Source organism: Camelus ferus, chromosome 3 (assembly GCF_009834535.1).
Source record: "Camelus ferus isolate YT-003-E chromosome 3, BCGSAC_Cfer_1.0, whole genome shotgun sequence".
NCBI lineage: Eukaryota > Metazoa > Chordata > Mammalia > Artiodactyla > Camelidae > Camelus > Camelus ferus.
This window is the reverse complement of record NC_045698.1, coordinates 74,403,928-74,429,191: the sequence shown is the minus strand read 5'-3', so window position 1 is coordinate 74,429,191 and position 25,264 is coordinate 74,403,928. Positions and strand designations below refer to the sequence as shown.

The following is a 25,264-nucleotide window of genomic DNA, read 5'->3' as shown; positions in this document are numbered from 1 at the left end:
AATAAAAGATTGCCAAGACAGATTCTTAAAACAGATAATATAATAAGCTCTCTAATAAGGATTCTGAAATAGCTCTAAGATTTTCCAACTGAAACTGAATTCCTTGGGGTTCTTAACTAGTCAAGGGCATCAATTTTTTTTTTTTTTCTGTTTAGTTAAATCATCCATACCCCTTTGCTGACCCATCAAGAAAGCTTCTACCTGTATCTAGAAACACAAAGAAACTTTTGACTTCATTATTGGTATTCATTAGAGTACTCATATGAAAATAAGCGGAATTAGGCTTCTTTTTAAAGACCTGGGTTACTAACAAAAGCCTTCTGAATAAAGAATAAGTATATGAAAGGTGTCATGCTCACCTTCTTGCTATAATCCTCTAAAATGCCTTCATAACGTAGAAACTCTTCTAATTGCAGAATATTTAAGAATTATTGCATGTCACCTCAATAAACCTAATCATGAAAGGTTTTTTGGGGTGATAATTGTACTTTTAGAAACACATACCACCCAGTTCACCTTCCCTTGCTATTTCCATTTATTTATCTCACAGTGAGTAACTCAAGTTTCAAATGGGATCTGTCGTGCTCACTTTCAGTACTTTTGGCTTTATGAACCGCTCATCTTTAGTGTTTGTCCTTCTAGTGGTTTTTTTTTCCTTCTCCTTGATCGTTGTGTACCTATAAATTTATGAATTAGCGGAGTTGGCTACAGTGGACACAGCAGAGCAAATGTTTTATCTTTCTTTTTTTTTTAAGTTGTTAGCTCTTTATGGGGGGAAAATAAGTCCTGATCCCATACTCTGCCCAATGATTAGGAAATCGCAGTGAGGGGCGCCTTGCATCTGTTTCCACCATATCGAAGCTTCTATAGCAAGAATTGGAGACATAATTAAGAAATACACAAGAAAGCATGTGAAATAAAGAAAAAGTAAGAAATGCTAGAGTTTTTTTGTTTTCCCCCAAGCAGCAAAGGAAGGTGGACTTGTGGGCAAAAACTGACGACGGTTGTTCTCGGAGATTTTTACAAAGCAGAGATTTCCTAGAGCCAGCCAGCCACCGCACGTGAGGGGAACACAGGCCTGACCTTGCCCCTCTCCTCGCCCTCGCACAAATCCTGCCCCTGCTCGCAGGGCCCGGCGCCTCGCCCAGGACCCAGGCCAGGCCCCGCCCGAGGGTGGGCGGCTCCCGGCGGGGGCGGCCCAGTCCCAACCACAGAGAGGAGGCCCCTCCGGCTTCCTAGAGCGGCCGCGGTGGGGTTGGTGGGGGTGCGGGCGTGGGGCCGGGGTCCTGGGGCGAGTCTCGGTGGTCCGGGCTCCGCTGCCCGCTCCAGGTCTCGGCGGAGGCCGGGCGTCTTGCACTCTGTGGAGTGAGCCCCGAGTCCTCAGGCGGAGTGGCTCCCTTGGAGGAGAGGGGTTCCAGCCGGCTGGGCTACCACGGTCTCGGGCGTTTCCCGCGCCCGCCTGCGCTGGCCTTCGGTCGTCTCCGTCCCGCCCTCGGCGCTGCCTCCCGCCCGCCCGCAGCCTCCTTCCAACCACGGAAACGAGCCTCGTCTGCCGCGGGCCAGCGGGTGAAGACCGGGCGGCGGAGGGCGAGCCTGCGGGCCGCCGCCGGGGGTAACCGAGAAGAACACGGCCAGGGAGGTGCGCGGGGCCGGTCCCGGGCCCGGCGCTGTGGCTCTGGGGTCGCCTGCCTTTGGGCGGTTTGCTTAACTTTCCTTAGTTTTCGAGACCCCAGTACTGGGTTTAATATTTCCCGAGTTTTTGTGAGACATAAATGAGCTAAGGAGTGTAAAGATCAGTAAGAGCTATTTATGTCTTGAGTGCTTCCTATGAGCCTGGCCTTGTTATCACTTAACACAGAAGCTGATCTCACTCATTCGATAAGTGTTTGTTGATTACATGCTCTGTATCAGTCAGTACTGCAAGGCGCTGGGGATGAACGCCTGCTTTGCGGTGAAGAAAACTGTCAGGGTCTGCACCCTTCTGAAGCTTATTTGAGGATGAGAGGTTGGTTCGAGTATGGAAGAGACATAGACTTTAAATATGCTTTCGTTATACCTTTGAGAACTTGTAACAGGGAGAAACGTATAGAGGGGCAGTGAAGATGAGTAAGAGGAGAAAAGGGAAGGCTTCCCTGAGGAAGTACTATTTCAAAGAGACCTGAAAGATGAGGAGAGATCAGCCAGATTCTACCAGTGTTCCAGGCCGAGTGTGAGGACTCATGCTGAAAGTATTTACACAGCCCCAGTAGTGGGACTTTACTCAGTATGTTATCTTTCCCCACGCTCCACCCCCTTGTCTCCCTGACCTCCCCATAATAGGGCGATGAAGCTTGCAGCTGATTTTGGTCCTAGTAGTTTTTCCTTATAATAAGCACCATGCCATTTCTTTCTATCTCCTGTTTGACCAAAACAGGTATTTTTGAAAACCTGAAGAAAACAGTATCATACTATCTGTGGTTTCTCATTGCCTTCTAAATCAAACATAAACAACTAACTTGCTTGCAAAGTTCTCTATCGAACCAAGGATTCATATTTAATTACGACTTTTACTCTGCTGCACCCTTCACTGTTTTCTTCAGTTGATGTTGACTTCCTTTGGAAGCGTGTACTCTTCACCTCGATTCTCTAATCTAAAAGCTATTCAAAGCGTTGCACTTTATGGAGCAGTTGTGTTCTTATTTAGCACACTGATTCCTGGTGTCTCAAATATCTCCCTAACTCCAGGAAAGGTTTAGCCCTTAACCCACTGTTTGCTAGCACAACAGAGTAATAATATTATTTTAAATAACTGCAATCATGGAATACAGGCACACTTTTTATTTATAAGAATTGTGTCCCAATCCAACATATAAATTGTTTACTGTGCACAGATTCCTTTTCTTCCCACCCAGGAGCCTTTCATCTATTTCTCCACCTCAGATGCCAGCAGGCCTTTCAGACCCTTCAGATAGTAACAGGATGTAGGCCAACTCAACTCCCCATCTCGTTTACTGCCTGACTAGATATGTCCATATCTTATTCTTTAATTTCCTTTACTTATTGCTGCTCACAGCAGTATAATTCTACTTTAGGCAACTTCTATACGTCCATATCCATTGCTTTTTTTCTTCCTTCCTATTTATGATTAGAAAATTACTTTATCAATCTGTTTTATTTATGAACTAAAAAAGAGTTCTAGGCAAGAAGATAAGCATGGGACTGTAGGATACTGGTAATAGTAGCTAGTACAGCTGACTGTTCCTCCTCTTTGTTTCCTTCCTGTCCCATGAATACGTCTATGATTGTATTTACCATATTGTATTATGACTAGTTGTTTGTATTATTCTCCACTCATTAATTAGACTTCCTTACTGGTAGAGACTGAGTCTGTTGTTTTTCTTTTTTTCTTTCCATTTGTTTTTCCTGTGCTTAGCATTAGCACAATGCCTGGTACATTATAGGTACTCAGTGAATGTGTTTTGAATGGGGAAAGAAAAGGAATTCATTGTTAAATCAAAGTTTTAAGTGAAATAGGTGTAAATGAGTAGAAATTCCCTTCAGAATTTTCACACATCTTCATCAGTCTTCTTACCCTCTAAATAAATATACTTTCCTTCAAATATTGAAGATAGCAGTAAAATGAATTCTTCCTCAGCATTTTTTCTATTGAGTTGCAGTGTGTGTGTGCCTGCATGTGTGAGTACGTGTTGTATTAAAGTGAACAGAAGGAAAGGAGCAAGTCTGTGAGGTATTAATTCCCCATTTTACCAATGAGAAAACAATCTCAGAAGGGTAAAAGTGGTCATACTCTTTGTGAAAGACACCCGGTGCTCAAACTCAGTTCTTTCTGATGCCTAAGCCAATGTTCTTTCTTTGGTAGAAGCCAAACTTCGCATTTTTCTTGTTCAAGTGATATAAAGATCAATAGGAAAAAATTATAAATTCCAGATAAGCAAAATAAAACAAAGCAAAAGGAAATGAAATTCATCCATGATTCCATCAATCAGGGCCAACCACTGTTAACATTTTTGTGTATTTTGTGTACACACAGACACACTTTTTCTCTTAACAAAAATGGAATCACACAACTTCAGTCTCCCTTTTTGCTTGACAATATGTGATAACTTCTCTCTCTTGTTTATTCCAGGGTTTTTCAACCTTAGTGTTATTGACACTTGGGGCCAGGTAACTGTTGGGGGTTGGGGTGCAGGGCTTTTCTGTGCATAGTAGGATGTTTAACAGCATCGCCTTTACCCACTAGATGCCATTAGAACCACTCCACACTTCACTGTGGCAAGCAAAAATGCCTCCACACATTGCCAAATATCCCCTGGGGAACAAAATCAATTAATTTATGTAATTATATAATATAGTATATAATACAATGCTAATCATTTTTCTTTTCTTGACACCTGTCTACCAAATGGCTATTAGAAAATCAATAGTAAATGCTTTGCTTTCTGCTTTTCATAGTTTGTTTTAGAAATAATTAATATCAAGTGAATACTAGAAAATTTTTTAAATTACATGTTTTAAACTCCTTATTAAACTCTAAGGTAATGCCACCATATTTAGAAATTTTTTCTCATCTTAGAATACGTCCTCTTTATGACTCATGGATTTGTTATTATTTAAAATTTAAAAGTTGACTTTGAATGAATAAAGCCCAAGTTATCTCAAAGCAAAGATTTTAGTAGCATCATGAGATAAGCATTAGAACTTACAGTCTTTGGGAGAGTGAATTGGTAAATGCATGATCTTGATTCAAGTTTCCATGCACAGATATGTATTTGATAGACTTTTATCATTGTAACCTTTTTTGTATTTTTAGTTTTCAAATGATTTTTAAAATAAAACCATTCTTACAGTAAAAACATAAACATCTTTCAGAGGCTATTTTAAAAATTCAGGGGAAGTTTGTAGAATCTGTTACATTTTACTTTTTAAAAAGTTTTTTATTGTTAAATGAAACACATATATAGAACATTGCACAAAACATAAATATGCAATTTAAGGAACTACTACAATTTGAACGTTATGTAATCACCAATTCAGTTCAAGAAGTAATCACGGGTAAAGCTCAAGAAGCACCCCTACCTCCATGTCCATTCTCAACCACAGCTTCCTGTCCCTCTCTATAAGTGTAATCCTTTCCTGATATTTATGGGAAATACCACCTAGTTACTTCCTTGTTCTTTTAATTCTTTTACTATATAAGTGTGCATCTGTTTACATTAGAGTTTAGGTTTGCTTATTTTTAGAGTTTATATAAATGGAATTTTATAGTAATCATACAGTGTGTATGTAGTCTTTTCTCTTTAGCTCAACATTATGCTTGTGAGATTCATCTGTGTCATTGCTTACAGTATAATTCATTTGTTTGCATCGTATGAATGAATCACTGCCCTTGACAAACATTTAATTGTTTCCGGTTTTTGGTTGATGAGCATTCTTATAACATGTCTGCTGGTACACATATGCCCACATTTCTGATGGGTATATATCTAGAAATTGATGTCTGCATCATAGAAAATACATTCTTCAGCTTTATAGCATGACAACAAATGATTTTCCAAAGTGATTCTACCAGTTTATTCCACCACAGAGTTCTCAATTTCCTCCGTCCTCACCAACATGTGAGGTTTTTTAAAAATGTCTTTTTAATAGTTAGCCATTCTGGTGGGGTTTTAGAGCCTTTAATTTTTTTTTTTTTTTTTTTTTTTTTTTTTTTTTTTTTTTTTTTTTGGTGGGTGGAGGGAGGTAATTAGGTTTACTTATTTTTGGAGGAGGTGCTAGGGGTTGAACCCAGGACCTTATGCATGCTAGTCATGCGCTCTACCACTTGAGCTATACCTTCTCCCTCAAGAGCCTTTAATTTGTATTTTCCTGATCAACAATGAAGTAGAGCACCTTTTCATGTGTTTATGAAAAGATGTGCTTTTTGACAGTGTCTGCTCAAGTTGCTTGCCCATTTTTCTATTCTTTTCCTTCAGTCTTTTAATATTTTATAGTATTTTCTCAATATTAGTTATTTTTGTTTGTTTCAGTCTGTGACTTGCTTCTATACTTTTTAATTTTCAACATTTTTAGATATTTTGTGTTAGGAATTTATCTTGTGTATAGCATTTAGATCTTTTTATAATCCTTCTGAGGGCCATTTTTGTCTTCATAGGTAAATTTATTGATATGATAGATATCCCTATTTATGTTTTCTAGTTTTTATTTTTTTTACTATATATGCACCATATATTTTTATATTTGTATTATGTACATTATTTCTTCTGAAAATGTAAAAAGTTGTATTCTAGGTGTGTTTATGCTAAAAGTTTCCATAACTTTATGTAACATACTTTATTCTCTATTTCTTTATATATATATCTAAATATATATATATCCCTACCATGAATAGTATCCCCCTTTATCTACTCCCTACCCTTTAAAACCTGATTTTAATTAACTGCATTATTTTTCTATATTTCATAATGTTTACTTTTATATCTTGAAGTGTGGCTGTACATTTATTACTTGACCTGTCAGTTTTAAATCCTAACTTTATAAATCAGACAAAATCAACATCTTACACACATCCCACCTTTTCACCCCCTTTCCTGTTTTGTTAATTATATTATTTCTACATTGTCATGATTCATAAACTTGATACTCTGTTCTGTAACCATAATTTTCATGGTTGCTTTCATCTTAGTCTTAAATTAAATGGACTCACTGTTTTCCACCAGCACTATTCGAGATAATACTAGCTTTCCAGGGTTGCTAGGAGGGTCAAATGAAAATATTGAGTCAACATCCATTATACATAACTGTGGGTTTACTCTATTGCATGCTTTGTGCCAGGTGCCTGAGAACACAGAGGGCAACACCATTTCCTCTGCCTTTCAGGAGCTCCCATGTCTTATGGAAGACAAAAACCATTTCAGTACAGTGTGATAAGAGGTATGTCAGAAATAAGTACAAGGTACTCCAGGCCAGAGAGAAGTTGTTCCTAATTCAGGCGTGGGGTTGGGGCAAAGAGAGGATTCCTGGAGGAGGTGGCAACTGAGTTGCATCTTGAAGGATGAATAAGATATGACCCCATGATGACAGGGTGAAAGGCTGGTCTAGACAACAGCAAAGGCAGAGGCACCAGAGAGAGTCTATGTTCAGGGATTTGCAGTAATTGCGAATGTCTGGACTTGAGCACAAGATGTGGTTGGGAAAAAGAAACATGATGGGGCTGGAGAAATAGGCAAGAAGGGAGTTGTGAAGCCTATGTGAGACCACACTGGAGTCTTAAGTAAAGAAGTGGCTGATCAGATTTGCACTTCTGATGGGACACAGGCAGCAGCAAAGGAGTGAACTGAATGAGGCCAGACTGGAGGAAGGAGATTGGAAAGTCATCTTGATCATAACAAGGTGATTCTTTGTGAGGCTGACATCAAGATTTTAAATGCTTCATGAGGAGAGACTGAAAATGAACTAGAATAAGGTTGATGCAGCCCAGCTGCCACTGGGTTGTTGATGGCTCATGAGAGCTTATTTAAGATGGAATTATCCAGACTTTGGTTAAATGAACTGGTATTGGCCACTGTATTCTGATATGACTCTTTTGAGGGTGCTGAATCATATCCCTATAAGGGGGGTGGTGAAGTTTTGTCCGCAGGGAATTTAAATTCTTCTGTCAATTATACCAAGAATGAAAACTGGCAGATCTCATACTGAATAAGGGGAAAACTTCCGTCTGTTTCTGGCCCTAGAATCAGTTTGGATTGGACTCCAAGAATAAGATTCCGGAGGCATTTCTAAAGTGAAAGACACCTTGGTCAGGTGAGGACTGGCTGGGAATGAGATCCCTATATGGAATCTTGGCATGAGTCTGGGCCTGGACAGGGTGTAAGTAACTACCTCATTCTAATCTTTTCTTTTATTCCTAAACATGCAGTGAAGTTTTGTCAAAAGTCACAGTCTGGACTTGGTTACACTGTGGGAGATTCAGGAAGGGCTCCTCCCATGCTTCAGAAAGAGACACAAAGGGGAGGGGTACACCTCCTTCTTGAGATCAGGGTGCTGGTAACAGTTTGCAAAAAGCCATACCCAGCTAAGCAGTCAGTGTGAGCTTACAGGGAGACATTGGAGTCCTCAAGCCTTAGCAGTCACAAGAACCCTGTGGACCTGCTCCGGAGAACACACAGCAGAGCCCTGGGGGCTCTCCGAAGCAGTTGGCAGGTAATTTGATGAGAGCCAGTTTCTGGGAGTGAGTCAGGACTGCAGCTATTATAGTTCGTGCACCAAGGAAAAGGTGTTTCCTTATTTTATAGCCATAGGATGGTGTGATCTGGGACAATGAGGTCACATAGTGGTCCAGGCAAACAAGGATAAGCCAAACTAATGCAGTGGTATGAAGACAGAGAGAGTGACAGGGGTAATACTGAGGACAGAAAGTCAGGATGTGGTAATATACTGAAGTCTGGGCTAGAGATAAATAGTTGAAAGTCATAATTATAGAGATGAAAGTTGAGGCTGTGGTTTGTAGATAATATTGCCAGGGTGAGAGTGTTGAGAAAGTATTTTATAAATAGTAAACCATTGTTGAAGTGTTAGCAATTAATTTCATGTGCTATCAAAGTGGTCTCAATCTCTCTCTCTTTTCGGTCTCATTATTTTATAAGCACATCTCATACATGTGTATTCAGTGTAAATTTTTTTTAATCTTTTTTAACATACTAAACTTTTAGAGAAAAACTTTTAGTAAGTCCATTAGAGCTGTTGGTATCTTTAGTTTCTGCTAGAGGAGTGTTTCTCACTCCTGGCGCTGTTAATATTTTAGTTTGGGGCCAGATAATATTTTTTTTTTGATGGTAATGTTTCTCTTTATTTTAGAAATGAGTTGACTTCACATATGAAAAATACCACTTAGCATTTAAGGTGGAAAAACTTACATAGAAATTATTCCTTAATGCCCCCTCCTTGGTGCTCCATGTGGCATCTCCCACTGAGGTAAGCAGTGCCATTGTCCACAGCTTTAAGAAAAAACCAAAAACCAAAAACCAAACCAAAACAAACAAACCCACCATAAAGGGGAAAAAAACCCCAATCCTATAAAAACCCTCCATCTCTGTTGTAAGGAGCAGACGATTCTTTGTGGGGAACTGGCCTGTGCACTGTAGACTATTGAGAAGCATCCCTGGCTTCTCTACCCACTAAATCCACTAATTGCTAGTAGCAACCATCCTCACCCACTGGTATGACAAATAAAGATGTCTCCAGACATTGCCAAATGTCCTTTGGGGGGCAAAATCAGCCCTGCTTACATGCAAACCTGAGAATGTATATACCCACTAAACTTAACAGTGAGAAATAGATAAAATATTTTCAAATAACAGATTTTTAATAGGATAATTCATTCATTGTCACTGTAATTTTTTCTAATTGCACCTGTTCTGTATACAAGACTCAGATATTCATAAGATCAGAGCTGCATTTCCTATAGAACATACCAGAGACAGCATCAGTAGAACAACTAATCTGCATGAAACTGATCTGAAAATTTGTCAGTATTTAGATGGAACCTAAGTTCAAGTATGCCAGTGCTTACTTATCCTTTTCTTTTTCAACAAATTAAGAGTTTAAACAACTGACAAGGATAATTCTTTTTAATTCTTAAGAAAAGAGCTTTCTAAGCCCCATTAAGTACTTTTGAATTACCATTTAGATTTAAACTACTGACATGTTAAGCAGAAATCATTCCATATCATTCATTATACCTGTACCACAAAACAACTTACGAGGCATTGCACTTTTAATTTAATCAACTAATTCTGAAATGAGTTTGGAAACAAGACATTTTGTCAAACAGAATATATAATTTAGACTTTTCATAAATTCATCCTGGGTATCTCACAATGTCCTCGATTTAGAAAGAAGTTAGCAAGACAAACAAGTGTTAGGAAGAATGACCTTCTGCTGTGAGGACTTGGCTTGTATTTATAATTTTCTTTTCTTCTAATTTAACCTATTTATAGTTTCCTACCTTACCCAAAAAAGGAGCATCATTAATCTTGAAGTGAATGGCAATTCTATACTATCATGGTTAAAAAACACAGGCTTTTAGTGTTTAGAGGAACTGCTGTACACCTAAAACTAATACAGTGTTACAAGTTAATTATATCTCAATTTAGAAAAAAGGAACTAATGTTAGACCCTTCATTTTGAACATTAAGAAACTGACTTTTGGAATAAATGCGGTATACTTCTTCCTAGGAAGTCATAAAGCTTTCTCAGATAACACATATCAAAGAAGTGAACCCAAAGACTACAGGAGAGTGAAGAACAGAACCATTCTGAAATATAATGGAGAGCATTACAGTTTGGGAGTCAGATGGCCATCAATTCAAATGGCTACATTGGTGCTAGCTGGCTCTGTGCCAAATGGCTGAGGCATTAGTTAACTTACCAGGTTCTCAATGCCTTTATTTTAAAAATGAGGACAGTGATGTCTTTCAGGTCATTGCAGAATCAGAAATAATATGTGAATAATATGTAAGGTATATGCAAACACTAATCTTATTTGAGCTATATAGTCTATGCTGATAAATTGTATATATTATTCCTAAGTATAAAAATATAGAAATAATATACAAAATAGATATTATAGGTAAAAGTCTATATTTATCTATATTTTGAGATATAGTATATTTAAATTTTATTGTAGTTTAATTTACCAATATTTTCAGGACACTTAAACTGGAACTCTCAAGACTAATTATAAATTTAGGAAAATTAATATACACATATTGTAAAAAAATATAAAATATATTTGTTTTCCCCTTCTCTATTTTTTAAATTTAACAAATGGGTTTGAATGTTTATAAAAATTTATTTAAGTGGGCTGATGGTATAATATATGTAATCTATTTTAACAAAGGGAGAAAGTATAGCTTTCTTTCAATTGTGAAATATGTCATGTAAACATAAGAGTGTATAAAATGTGTACATACAATATAAAGAAAAATAATAATGTGAACATTGAGTATCTACTGTTCAGGTTAAAAAATAAAACAGTCAGTACTTGGAAGCTCCTTTGTGCCTTCATCTAATGTATCCCCTTCCATCTCCCCAGAGGTAACAGCCACATTTACTTTTATATTATTCTCTTGCTTTGTTTTCTATTTACACACCTATGTACGCATCCTTAAAGACATGTTGTTTACTTTTGTCTGTTTTTGAACTGTATATAATGGAATCATAAAATCTGTTTTTGTTTTTACTTGCTTCTGTCACTCAGCAATATTTTGTGAGCAACTCATAACTCATATTGCTAAGTGTCTATTTTCATTTCTGTATGGCATTCCGCTGTATGAATATATCATAATTTATCTACTCTACTGTAATGGTTAGTTATCTCCAGTTTTTGCATATTAAAAACCAAACTGCTATGAATGTTATTATATTTGAATCTTTGTGCACATGCACAAGAATTCCTCTAGGTCACTTATTCAGGAGTAGAATTCCTTTGGGTAGAATATGAGTGTACAACTCTACTAGGTTATTGCTAAACTTTTTTCCAAAGGAACTGTACCAATTAACACTTCCACCAATAGGATTAGGAGTTTCCAATATTTACTAATACTTGGTATTGTCAGATTTGCCATTTAGATTTGGATTTCCCTGATCACTAATCAAATTTAGCATCCTTTCTTATTTGTGTTAGCCACGGATTTTCATCTTTTGTGAAGTTCTTGTTCATTATCTGCCTGTCCTTCTAGTGGGTTATATATCTTTTTCTATTGTTTTGTAGCTCTTTCTATATCCTGTATACTCGTTCTTTCTCAGTATTTGTGTTACAAATTTTTGCCTTCCTTGGCTAATTTGTATCTTGTCTTTTCATTCCTTTTATCATGTCTGTTATGAACAGAAGTTCTTAACTTTAATATGACCAAATATAGAAATCTTTTCCTGTATGATTTATGCCTTTTTTGCCTTGTTTCAGGAATTTTTTCTATCTAAGATCACATATTTTTTGGTGCATTGTTTAAAAAAAATTCTTCCTTACACCAAGATCATAAGGATATTTTCTTATATTTACTTACAAATATTTACTTTTTTTTTCTTACAGTTAGGTCTTTAATTTACCTGAAATCGACTTTTGTGTATTCTGGGAGGTCGAAGTCAATTTTCTGAAAAATTCCCATACAGATAACCAGTTTTCTCAGCATCACTTATTAACACTCATCTTTTATTCATTGACCTATAATATAACTTCTATTTTATAATAAGTTTCCACAGATATTCAGGTTTATTTGGGGCCTTTGGTAATGTCTTAATTTTCCTAAATTTGTAATTAGTCTTGAGGGTTCCAGTTTAAGTGTTCGGTACTTCGTTCTTTTTCAAAAGAATGACATTGTTCATTTGTTTGGTTCGGTTTTTTTTCCTTATATATCTTAGAATCAGCTTTAAAATTTCCATCAAGTACTCTTGATGTTTTTTGAAATGACATTGAATTTATGGATTCATTTGTGGGAAACTGACATTTTCAGAATATTGTCTATTTATCTGTAAACATGGATTTCTGTTTAGAAAATTTTATATTTTTCATAAACTTTTACACACATCCTTTAGATTTGTTTCTGTGTGTCTATGTCAGATAGCTCCTATTTGCCTCTCCATGTCCTCTCTTACTTTTCTCCACTTTGCTCTCTGCTCTGGGAGGCTGACTTACAAGGACTACATCCATGGTTTCCCCATGCTCTCTGGCTCTCTCAACCAATAAGGGGCCCCAGTAGTAGGTCAGAGAGAAAGGAGGAGAGTGAGGTCAGGGTATCACTGACTGCTCTACAGGGTTGCCTCCATGGAGGGTTACTTCTCTCAAAGTGGTACAATTCTCTTTCCTTCTAAGTCCCTCCTTTCATCCCTTTGGGTAAAGAGTGATAACAGCTTCTTATGGAATAAAGAATAGCAGTCCAAGGATTGGACATTAAGGATTATTTAAGATTTGTGACCTAGAAAAAGAAAGAAAACATTTTTTGGTATGTATGAGATGGGGACATTTATTACATGTTATAGAAATATCAAGAGAAATAGACTGAAAAAGCCTTTAAAAAATAATAATCATGAAATTATTGAGTATCAACTATGTGCCTTGCTCTGTCCTAGGTACTTTACATATTTTATCTCCAAGCTTATGATAATCTTATGAGATAGATTTTATCATCCTGATTTCTCAAAGTCACAGAGCGACTTAGTCAATAGTAGACTCAACTTTTAACCCAGGTCTGCTGATTCCAAAGCCCATTCTAATAACCACCTGCTGTTCTGTCTATATTTTACCATTAAATTAACAATCAGGAAATTATGTGCTTTTAGAATGTAGTTTCAGTTTAAAGACCAGAATGTAGTTTCAGAGGAGTGATCAAGCTGGATGATCTCAAAGGTTAAGGAATGAAGTGGCGAGGAAATAAAGATGGCAGTGGCATACCGGCTATTTGGTAAATCTAGTAGTAAAAGGTTGGAGATGAACAGTATTAATTGCCAAACATCCTCCCCCCTCCCCAAAAATTCTGTGTCATACAAACTCTGTCCTTTCTCATCCTGAGATAGAGGTATGCTCACTGAGGTATCCTACTATGTTATTCCAATAGTGATGTGTCCGGTCAATAGGGCTTTACTATCTTCATAGGAAAAAAGAATCTAGACAAGCTTTGTGGGGACAGAGCATCTCATTCATCTCTGCATTCCGACCACAGAGCCTGTATGCTTCAAACCGAACATTATGATTTGGGCTCTACAATCTGAATCTTCCTGCAGGGCTTGTTTATCCTCATTAAAGTAACACAGTGACTCTCTTCCAGGTCACCTTGTCCCAGCAGCACAGAAGAAGATATTTATGTCTGCCATCCTCCTGGCTTTCCTTCCTAATAGCTCTGCTACCTAATATTTAAGCACAGACAGGTGCCATTTAATAAAACACTTGTAAGAAGGTTGAGGGACTAATCAACTTTAACCTTGGATCAGCAACTCTCAAAAGGGAGAAGCCAGTGCTATCACCGGAAACAAAGAATTTCTCTGGGGATAGCAGTCAAAATGGAGAATGAAAACGAATGCCCAGATTCCTGGTAAACAGGAAATGGAATAAATAGCTAAAAGCCATTTTTCCTCACTGTAAGGAAAAATCAAAAAGAACCTAGGCCAGCCTGTTCCACAAAACCGACCTCTGTACCCCGAAAACAGACTGAGACTCTGAGGCAGAGTTTTGAGAGGATTAGAAAGAACTGCTTTATTGCTTTGCCAGGCAGAGGGGAGTCACAGCAGGCTAGTGCCTTAGGCTAGTGCCACTGAATCTGTCTTAGAGTTGGGATCTTGAAGTTTTATAGGAAAAAACTAGATGGAACAGAAGAGGTGATAACTATCAGGGTGCTTAACAGGGTGCTGCTACGTTCTCCTTAACCTCAATGAATCTTTCTGGGTCATGGGGGAGTTACTACAGAGGGCCTGTGCATTCTTCTGAGATTATTGGCCCATACCTTCTTCCTGGAGCATAGCCTCTGGTTTAAAATTATTGTAAAGAATGTAAGGAAGAAGTTTGGGGGTTGCTTAGCACAAAAGCAGTAAGGGAGAGAAAGCAAACTGGAGCGTTTTTAGAAAGACTCAGCAAACAGTTTTAGCATCAGGGAAGTTCATTTCCTACTCCTTCAAGCCTGACTTTGACTTATGGCAGGTCTCACAAGAAAGGTATGGACCTTCCTACACAAAAGACCACAGTTCAGCTAACTAAACTTTCATACATCTTTCATGTTTTTATGGCATTTTTACTTCCTTCAACTCACATATTTTATGCTATTAAAATGTGTTTCCTAAAAAAGTCTTTAGTCTACAAGTCACAATTATAAGTTTAACAACAATTATTAAATCATAGAACACAATAGATGTTATTCAAATGATTGGGAAAAGTGAATATGGGAAAGAAGGATCTTGAAGACTATAATAAAAGCCTGTTAGTGAAGGATCACATACCTCTAACAAGCGAGGGAAGGGAATCAGCAGAACATAAGTTGTACTTACAAAGGCCTAACAATAGTAATAGTAATGATAATAATTATAGGTAAGGCTTCAATTTCAATTCAAGAATTAAAATAAATAGAAGCAAAAGAAGATTGCTAAGTATGGAGCAACTATCTCTTATTTCTGGTTTAAAGTTTAGAAAGTGAATTAAAAGATATAAAGAGTGCTTTACTGCAGTATGGATGAGAAAAAGTGGTGCTTTGAACAAGAGTTCTGGCTGCTCATTTTAGCCTCCTTAATCGGCTGGCATGATAAAGTATAGGCTTCGGAGGAAATGTCTGATCTAAATGATGTTAGGTTTTTACAAGATTTAGAAACCCCAAAAATGTAAGGTAAAAGACAGTTCAGGGTGAGGTTGGATGTCTAAGTTCCTGACAACAGAGAAATTGTGAGGCATTTTTAGTTAGGAGAAAGACTCCAAAGTTAAAATATCTCTCATATTTCATTTGGCAAGCCAGTTAGATTTTTTTTTTCCCCAAATAAGTGAAAAATTAGACCCTTTATAATCTGTTTCCTTACTATAGGCATTTCTTTCTCTTGGAGGTAGCCTATTAAATTTAACAGGAAAATATTTCTTCCTAAATAAGAGAGAAGAAATCTTAAAAATTAATTCCGTCTTATATAAAATAACTATTATTTGATAGAAGTTTACAACTTATTACAAAACAGTGCAATAGTTACAAATTCTAGTTTAATATAAATTTTAATACATCCTCCTATACAAATCATTTGGTTTATCTAAAATGTTACTCTATTGACAGTATAATTTTGAATTACGATAGTAGCACAATAATGAAATAATCTTAATAAAATGAAGATGAAAAGTGAATTTATACTTTATAAGATTTTATGTGGACTTGAGCTGACCTGATCCTCAATTATGGTGAAAAAAAAGTTAAAATCAGATCTCTGTTCCATGACTGGACTAGGATAATATATCTAAGTTTTTAGAAGATCATTAGCCACTTTAAAATAAAAATATATCAGATACATAATGTCTCAATGAAAATAAATGACTGTATTATTCCAAGATTAGTAAAATGAAAATACCCTATTTATGCTCCCTTGCTGAGACATTGCAGCCTTTAGCATCTCATAAATCTTAGCTAATTACATGTCAAGAGAAAAGGTTAATTATAAGTTTAATATGCTTCCCTTTTCTATCTAATGAATCAATATCACACATGGAGAACACTAGGGGAATAGACCAGAAATGAAAATACTTTAAAATAACTTTTAGTAGGTTCTGTATGTGAAGAACTTTCTGAACAGTGATCCTGCCCCACAATAGAAAACGCTGCTTCACTAGAAGGACTCTTCATCCCTCAGACATTTATTGAGCATCGACTCTGGCCCAGCCACATGGTGCTAGGTTCCAGGTTGTGTAAGGGACAAATATATATAACAATGTTTCTGCCCTCAAAGAACTTGCAACTCTCGGGTAGAGAACTCCTGCACTTGGAGCTCCCATCCCTGTAGTTTCTTGAGAAGCCTTTGGTATGTGACATCTCAGTTGCTGTCAAAGTCAGTCCCTGGCTGAATGGTTGGTTGGGCTCAGACGTCAGCTTTCCAAAAGAACTTTTTTTGGTTTAATTTACAGGAGAATTATAGAGTTTTCTAAATACTACAGAATTTTGTAAATTTAAAGCGACACACAATGAATGTATCAAAAGACCATTAATATAATAGGATTATAATTTCATTTTACTGTAAGAAAGAGAATACACATCTTCATTGATAAATCATTTCAAGATCACTCCAGCGTCAGAATTATCAGTGCTGAAGCACCATGAGCTGGTCTTGTAATTACATTACACTTTATTAAGCTGTGCTGCTCTAAAGACATCAATTTATCTCTCATCATTTTCTTTACTTTATTTGAAATGCCATAGCATCAATGTCAACTTAACTCCCCAGTGTGCTGTGAATAATGAATCATCCACTTGATCTATTAAAGTGTAGATTTACCCTTAAATGTAGACTCCATAATTGTGTCTTACTCCAGGAATCTTTGCTTTTACAATAGGGAGAAGGAGAATATATGCGTCCAAAGGGAAAGCTTTCACCAAGGGTTGAACTGGCTTTCATTGTTGATGCAAAACAAAGGACATTAGCATTAAGGCAGCACATGGCACAACTAGTGAAGCTTAACCGTATTCAAGTAATAAACAAGGTACTTAGGTATCCACTCACTGTGTTATTCTTTGTAAAGATAACCTGCTATATAAAATAATTTGGCTGTGCAATGAATTTTTTTACATTCACTACCTCTAATCTTCACAAATGTCTAAAATACTCCTTATAATCTTCATTTTACAAAAGAAGACATTTACTCTCAAAGGTAGGTTAGATTCCCCAACGTTGTAGAAAATAGAGCAGTCAAAGCCAGTGTTTGAATCCAGATCTGAGTTCATATTTCCTCTTTCCACAAAGCACTGCCTCTCCAGCAAATCCATTCTTTAGCTTAAAATGGTAGTTCTACATTCAAACTAAGCACCTGTAGATAGAGGACAACAGTCCTTACAAAACCCAACACAGTTGACTCATCAGTCTCTTCCTAAAGCAGCACTATTAATGAGGTATCCACCACAACTTGAAAGCTGTCTCAGTTTTTCTGTGTTGTGAACACACATCTGAAGCAAACCTGTCCAGTCGCATTTAGGAGAGTGGTTCACACAGGGCACAGGACCTATCAACTTGAGGAGGTCACATCCTCATTTGCTATCTCTCCAGGGCAATTTTAAAGCAACAAGGAAAGTGCTGATTACTGACTACCGAGAATGAGTCTTCCTTGATTTGAGTGTGTGTAGCTTCTGAAGAGAATGCGATGAGGTGCCAGTATTCACAACTAGTTATTACTGTCTTCACTTATGATTGTATCTTAGAACATGATAAAAGCAACATGTTTTGATTAGTCATAATTAAGGGAGTAGAGTGGCCCTGCCCACATTTGATTTTGGACTCCTGGCCTCCAGAACTGTGAGAGAATAAATTTCTGTTGTTTCAAGGCACAAAGTTTATGGTAATTCATTAAGGCAGCCACAGAAAACTAACACAACACTTCAAGAGAACAAAATAGAACATGCAAAGGTATTTCCATGATAATCTGAACTGTATGAAAAGACTTATGAAAAAAATTGAAAAGAAACTTGCTATCATGTTGGGAATGACTGCCTCTAGGTAATGAGATCATAACTGTGTTGTTTGCTTCTTTACAGTTTGCATTTTCCAAAATTTTTAGAACATGTATTTTTTTGTATTAAAAATATATATACATCCTCTGGGACTGTGAGAAGCTGTATACATTGTTATGTTAATTGCATAATTTATCATAAAAAATCAGAAGCAACCTAATTATCTAATATTTGATAATGATTAATTAAATTCTGATTAGTTCTTTTGATGGAATATTAAGCAGCCATATTATGAATATTATGTAGTAACAAAGGAAAAGTTTTAAAACAAGAAGACAGCATAGTTTACTGATTAAGACTATGGGAATTGGAAACAGATTGACTGCATTTAAAAAGACTTGCTTCTTAATAGTTAAGTACCTTGAAAACCTCTTTGTTTCCCTGTTTTCTCATTTGGGGAATAATAGAATTGACTTAAAGATTATTTGAAGATCAAATGGATAATATTTCATCCATTCTAAGGAGAATATTTTCCCACATTTATTTTAACATCTGTAATGTCAGGCTGTGACTTATAATTGAAGGTGTCTTAAAATCATAGAGAGGCTATTGCTTATACTTGTAAACCTGGCCGTCACTGTTCATGTGGTTGTCACATCAATTGAATTATGCACATTGTGGTACCACATAATTTGAATTTAATTGTCATTTTAAATGCCTCAACATTACACTGTGATTTAGCATGGAAATAAAAGTTATTGTGTATGGACAAAGTATAAGAAAGAGCAGGAGGGCTTATATTTGATACTAGCAAACAAATATCTGTCCCTGAAGGAAAAATTGCAATTCCACACATTTATGCAAAGCAGCCTTGGAGAGGAAGCTGTGTTACATTTTGTCACTGGGAGATGAGCCTATCATATACCAGCCCAATGCCACTGAAGGCAAGAGAAATGGTGAAATAGATGAAAGAAACCTCAAAGTAATGAGAGGTTGGTCTGATCAATTCATACCTTCTGTAGAGCCATCATCAGAGTGGTAGCATCAGTGGGTCAGGAATGTTCTGTTGCCTTTAGATAGAAGTTACTTAATTTCCAGAGATATACGGTTCATTTGAGGAAAAAATCCCATGTGTTGTTTGTGTAAGAATTTCGCAGGCAATTTTTTAAAAATTCTTTCTTAATGATACATAAGATAATGGTGCATCTTGCGGTCAATAACATCTTAGTTTTAATGAACTACGATTCTAGGAAATTTCTAATCATTGTGCCTGACAAATGAGAAGCACTTCCTAAGTGTTAGTTATATATAAGCTAAACAAAAACAAAACAAAAAGCAAAAAACAAAAAAAAACCCAAACCAACCTATAAAGTAGTATGTGTATAGATCTTGCTGTTAAAAAATTCAAATAAACATGGATTTAGAGAAAATATAAACAAAAGCAAATAATACGTTAGGTTGGTGGGTTAATGGATGTTTTTTCTTTTCATTTGCAAATTCTTACAAAAACTTATCATTTTCTTATTATTAAAAATGCTTTCAACTGAAAAAGTATGTTTCATTAATACAAAAATAAGTCAAAGATTCCAAGGGTTTTTTAAATGAAATGTAAATCTATTTCCTACCACAGACTCCATTTTTGTTCTCCCAGAAGAAATTATTGATTTCACTTTTTTATATAAACTTCTTGAATGTTTCTACATATAAACAAGCACATATATGTATGCATATATTGTAAAACATTAGTAAACAGAAACCCTAATTAAATAGCGCTGGGAGACCAGAAGGGGGAGCTCTCGTGCCCTGTGATGATAACAGAGCCCAATGAGACTTACCTGGCAAGGACTCAGACAATGAAAAGCTATGGACTCTGATTACTATAGCCCTCCCAACTTCCTTTCCCCCTCTATAAAAGGCTTCTCCCCTTGCCATGTGGTGACTTGCACAAGGCTTGACATGCTTTCAGACCCTGGACTCCAGTTCTCTGCTGATCCTGAGTGAACCCATTCTTGATGGAGACATATCTGATAGTCTATTTGTTCCAGGTCAACAATATAATTAACACACACTTAATTTTTACACAAATGAAAACAACACATACTATTTTCTACTTCTATTTGTGTACTCTAATGCAATAACTTGAATATTGTTCTGTTAGGTATTTAGGTAAGTGGGGGCACTGAGCAGATAGGCGGAGGAGAGGGAGGATGGTCCGGAAGATGGTGTTATGCCCGCCTCCAGCATAAAGGGACTTTACTTCTCCTAAATGAGTTCCAGCAAAAAAACCAAAAGAACAAGCAAAACAAAACTGGTTAAAACCTGACAGACAGGACTGTGAGGTAGCAGAAAGGACTTAACTGGACATGCCCTAATGTTAATTGTATTATAATTAACATTGCAGTTTAGCCTCCCCACACACCATGTTTTTCTGTGTACACCATGGGTAAAGACAAGTGCAAAAGGGGCCAAACATGACTAAGCACTCCAGGGACAAGAGCCGTCAGTCAATCAAGAGACCACCTCTAAGCGTGGGTGTAAGAGAAAGGGGAGACGAAAACCGCCGCTTTTCCCCCCTTGGATCAGCCCGCCTCCCATTCTTGGAGGTGTACTTCTCCTTTACTTTTAAAGAAATCTTTTAAAATCTTTCGCTACACAACGCACCGTCTCTCGTTTGCAAACTTGTCTTTCGGGTATGACAAGAACCGGGGTCTTTACCTTTTGGGGTAACAGTTCTACAGCCCATATAGATTTTGATTCTTCTTGACATCCATATAGCATTTTTATCTGTCAGAATTCAGTGCAGGAAACAGAAATCACTCTAAGCACTTCAGACAGAAAGGAATATAAAACAGGAAATTAAGTACTTACAAAACCGTAGGCTGGGTTCAAGGAGAAGGCAGTGATGGGCTACTAGCTACTGATTTCAACAGCACATCACTCTAGTCCAGAGGTTGGCAAACTGCTGATATTTCTACTGCTGCAGCCCCTCAGCTGCCTCAGTTCCCTCTGCAGTTGGTGACTAGACACTGACTTCTGCATCTGGGCCACTGCCTCTAGGTAATGACATGGCTGATAACTCGGCATTGGAATGCTGAGTCTGGCTGCAAACACTAATGCTCGTCAAGAGGGAGGCTCCCATCTTACTTCCAGCTTCCAAATCTCACACAAACAATTCTCATTGGTGGAAGCAAATTCTTATCCAGAACCCTAGCAGCAAGAGAGTTTGAGAAAAATAGTTTCTTCCTTTGGGAAAGAACATAGAAAGGGGTTGAAATGGAGGCTGAATGCTAATTGACCATAAACCTCATAGTGTTCCACAGTATCCATTCACAATAAATTACTTAACCAGTCCCCAACTGTGTGTGTTGTGGGGTGGGGAGTGATATACGGACACTTACAGCATTCTGCTAGTACAAACAACGAACTAATAAATGTCAGTCTAAACGTGTCTTTGAGCATCTTTGAGAATACAATAAATTCTAAGGAGTAAAATTGGAGGTGTTATCTTCTGTTTGTCAATGAAGAAGTTAATCAGTCAACCTAAGAAAGAACTGGAAACTTTTATTCCAGCCAAACTGAGGATTATAACCCAGAAACAGCCTCTCAGAAAGCTCTGAAAACTGCTCCACTAGTTAAAGGTCAAAGTACAGTTATATATATAAATTTTTGAGACAGAGAACTGTACATTAAATGACATATAACTGACAGTTTACAAAATCCAGATCTAAGCATACAAAGCAAGTAATGGATGATGGGTCATTGTGACCCCTTCCAAGATTAAGCAGAACGATTTTCTCCCAAGGAGTTGTCTTGTTGATGCTAGGAGAATGTTGCTTTTAATGGATGAACAGCTATTTCTGTTCAATAGTCAATGCATAGTGCAGATACACAATACACAGTAGAGGGGAGAGAGGAGGCCAAAGGGCAGAGAAAACTTTTTATGTTTAAATTTTCCTTAACTTGCCTTAGAATACAAATTGTTTAAAGTAAGATGGTAAAAACAAATCTCACGCTGCCTGGAATACAAATGGTATTAGTAGCTCAATTATGTCATCAAAGATAGATTAAAATTTTTTACATATGTTAATCATGTGACATTTTAATCATATAGAATAGAAGAACACCTCACATTGCCATTTGTTCTACTGTCTCTGTAATATATAGAAATGTTTTAGAATCACTTTCTTTCCTCTGTGTTAAAACTTACAGTAGAGCTGGGTTTATAGGTTCCTACCTCTCAGCAAAATCTCCAGCTCTCTGTGGTGTCATTGTGTTTGCCATTCCTCCCCTAAGGACAGCACAGGACGGGGTGCGGCCAACAATTTGGAGCAAAATTAACTGGGCCACTAGGGAGGGAACCTATGTGTTCACTAGTGCAGCATCCTTACCATCTACATCATGTACAGGCAGAAGTAATAACAATGATTAGCATTCTTGGAGTGCTTGCCAGAGGCCATTGTTCCTTCTTTTAATTCTTAGGATGATCCTAAGAGGAGTAGGTACCACTATTATTCCCAAGTGCAAAAGAGGAAACTAATCTTTAGTGAGGTGAAGAACTTGCCCGAGGTCACAGGCTGCCCTTCCCACTCTCCCAGAGTGAGAATTTGTTCTTTCTTTCATGACTAAGCAGGAGTTCATGGCACATGAATCCGGCAGAAGCAAAGGAACAAATACTTGGTGTAGCCTAACAAGATGGAATCCCAACCTCAGGAAAACCCACAACATGTTCTACAGCCATAGACTCCACTCATGCCAGTGGTTCTCATTATGATGATGGGCAAGAAAGTGACTGCTGATTAAAATACATCTACTACTGGAAAAGCAATGCATAGTGTATGTGTATGTGTGTGTGTGTGTGTATGTATATATATATATACACACACACACACACACACACACATATATATATATATATATTCATTTAGTCTGCCAGCCAGCGATTCATTCTTTAACTAACTACTATTCACAGAATACTGGAGGTCTGTGGGGACTAAGAAAATAACACAAGCTAACCCTCCCTTATGTTTTCAAGGAATCACTTCGGTGAGAATAGATAAATACACATCAAGCATTTGAGAAATAATCAGAGTATAAGATGACACAGCATTTTTGTAACATCCTTATGACATTTAAAAACTTTTATACTTTACTTTAAAAATATATTTTAAATATAATTTGTTCCTATCACAATCCTATTACAGTTACAGCTGTCACTTTGTTAACCTACTGCTGTGGGTTGTATGAATGGGAAAAGAATCTATAAAGGAGTTCTAACAGTGAATATATTAAGGTTCTTAGCACAAGTATATTAACTTTAGTGATCAATAATTACATGCTCTATTCAATTTTCAACTCCATGAAAATTACATGTACTTTTTGGGGGGGGGGGTGGAAATGGTTTGTTTGTTTGTTTGTTTGTTTATTTGACATACAGTTGATTTACACTATTATGTACTATTGTGTTAGCTTCCGGTATACAGCAAAGTGATTCAGTTATACATACACATATTTTTTCATATTATTTTCCATTATAGGTTATTACAAGATATTGAATATAGTTCCCTGTATTATCCAGTAAACCTTTGTAGCTTATCTATTTTATGTATAGTAGTTGGTATCTGTTAGTCCCATACTGCTAATTTCTCCTTCCCTTCCCCTTTACCTTTGGTAACCATAAGTTTGTTTTCTATGTCTTTGAGTCTGTTTCTGTTTTGTACGTGGATTCATTTGTATTAAGTTTTAGATTCCACATGTAACTAATATCTTATAATATTTGTCTTTTCTCTGTCTAACTTACTTCACTTAGTATATGTTCTCTAGGTCCATCCATGTTGCTGCAGATGGCAATATTGCATTCTTTTTTTTGGCTGAGTAACATTCTATGGTATTTTTACCACATCTTCTTAAACTAGTCAGCTATTGATGGGCGCTGGGTTGTTCCCATGTCTTGGCTATTGTAAACAGTGCTGCGTGTAACTTTTCGAGTTAGAGTTTTCCTCTTTTCTGGATGTAAGATTGCTGGATCATATGGTAGGTCTATTTTTAGGGGGTTTTTTTGGTGGGGGGAGTAATTAGTTTTGTTTGTTTGTTTCTTTGTTTTAATGGCGGTACTGGGGTTTGAATCCAGGACCTCATGCATGCTGAGCATGCACTCTACCACCAAGCTATACCCTTCCTTATTTTTAGTTTTTTCAGAGACCACCATAGTGCTTTCCATAGTGCTGCACCAATTTTCATTCACACCAACAGTGGACGAGGATATCCTTTTCTCCACACCCTCTCTAGCATTTATTATTTGTAGAGATTATTTTTGATGATTGCCATTCTGACTGGTGTGTGATACCTCATTGTGGTTTAGATTTGCATTTCTCTAATAATTAGCAGTGATGAGAATCTTTCCATGTGCCTGTTGGCCATCTGTTTATTTTCTTTGGAGAAATGCCTTTTTTAGGTCTAATGTCTATTTTTTGATTGGGCTGTTTGTTTTTTCAATATTGAATTGTATGAGCTGTTTGTATATTTTGGATATTACCCCCTTATTGGTTGCATCATTTACAAATATTTTCTCCCATTCCATAGGCTGTCTTTTTGTTTTGTTGATGGTTTCCTTTGCTATGAAAAACCTTTTAAGTTTGACTAAGTCCCATTTATTTGTTTTTGTTTTTATTTCTTTCCTTGGGAAACTAATCTAAAAAAATATTGCTATCATTTACATCAGAGAATGTTTTGCATATGTTCTCTTCTAAGAATTTTATAGTGTCATGTCTTATATTTAGGTCTTTAAACTACTTTGAGTTTATTTTTGTATATGAAGGAGTGTTCTAATTTCATTGATTTATGTGTAGCTGTCCAGCTTTCCCAACACCACTTGCTGAAGAGACTGTCTTTTCTCCATTGTATATTCTTGCCTCCTTGTTGAAGATTAATTGACTGCATTTGTGTGGACTTATTTCTGGGCTTTCTATTCTGTTCCATTGACATATGTGTCTGTTTTTATGCCAATACCATGCTGTAGCTTTGTAGTATTGTCTAAAGCCTAGGAGGGTTATGCCTCCAGTTTTGTTTTCCTCAGGATTGCTTTGGCAATTCTGGGTCTTTTG

General features: G+C 36.9%; 1 long non-coding RNA gene across 1 annotated transcript; it reads left to right on the top strand.

Moving 5' to 3' along the window:
- Positions 1 to 9,511: 9,511 nt before the first annotated feature.
- On the top strand, positions 9,512 to 24,856 carry LOC116659787. Its single transcript, XR_004315135.1, has 3 exons — positions 9,512 to 9,523; positions 22,792 to 22,796; positions 24,744 to 24,856. It is a non-coding gene; the product is annotated as an uncharacterized LOC116659787 (long non-coding RNA).
- The last annotated feature ends 408 nt before the right edge of the window (positions 24,857 to 25,264 follow it).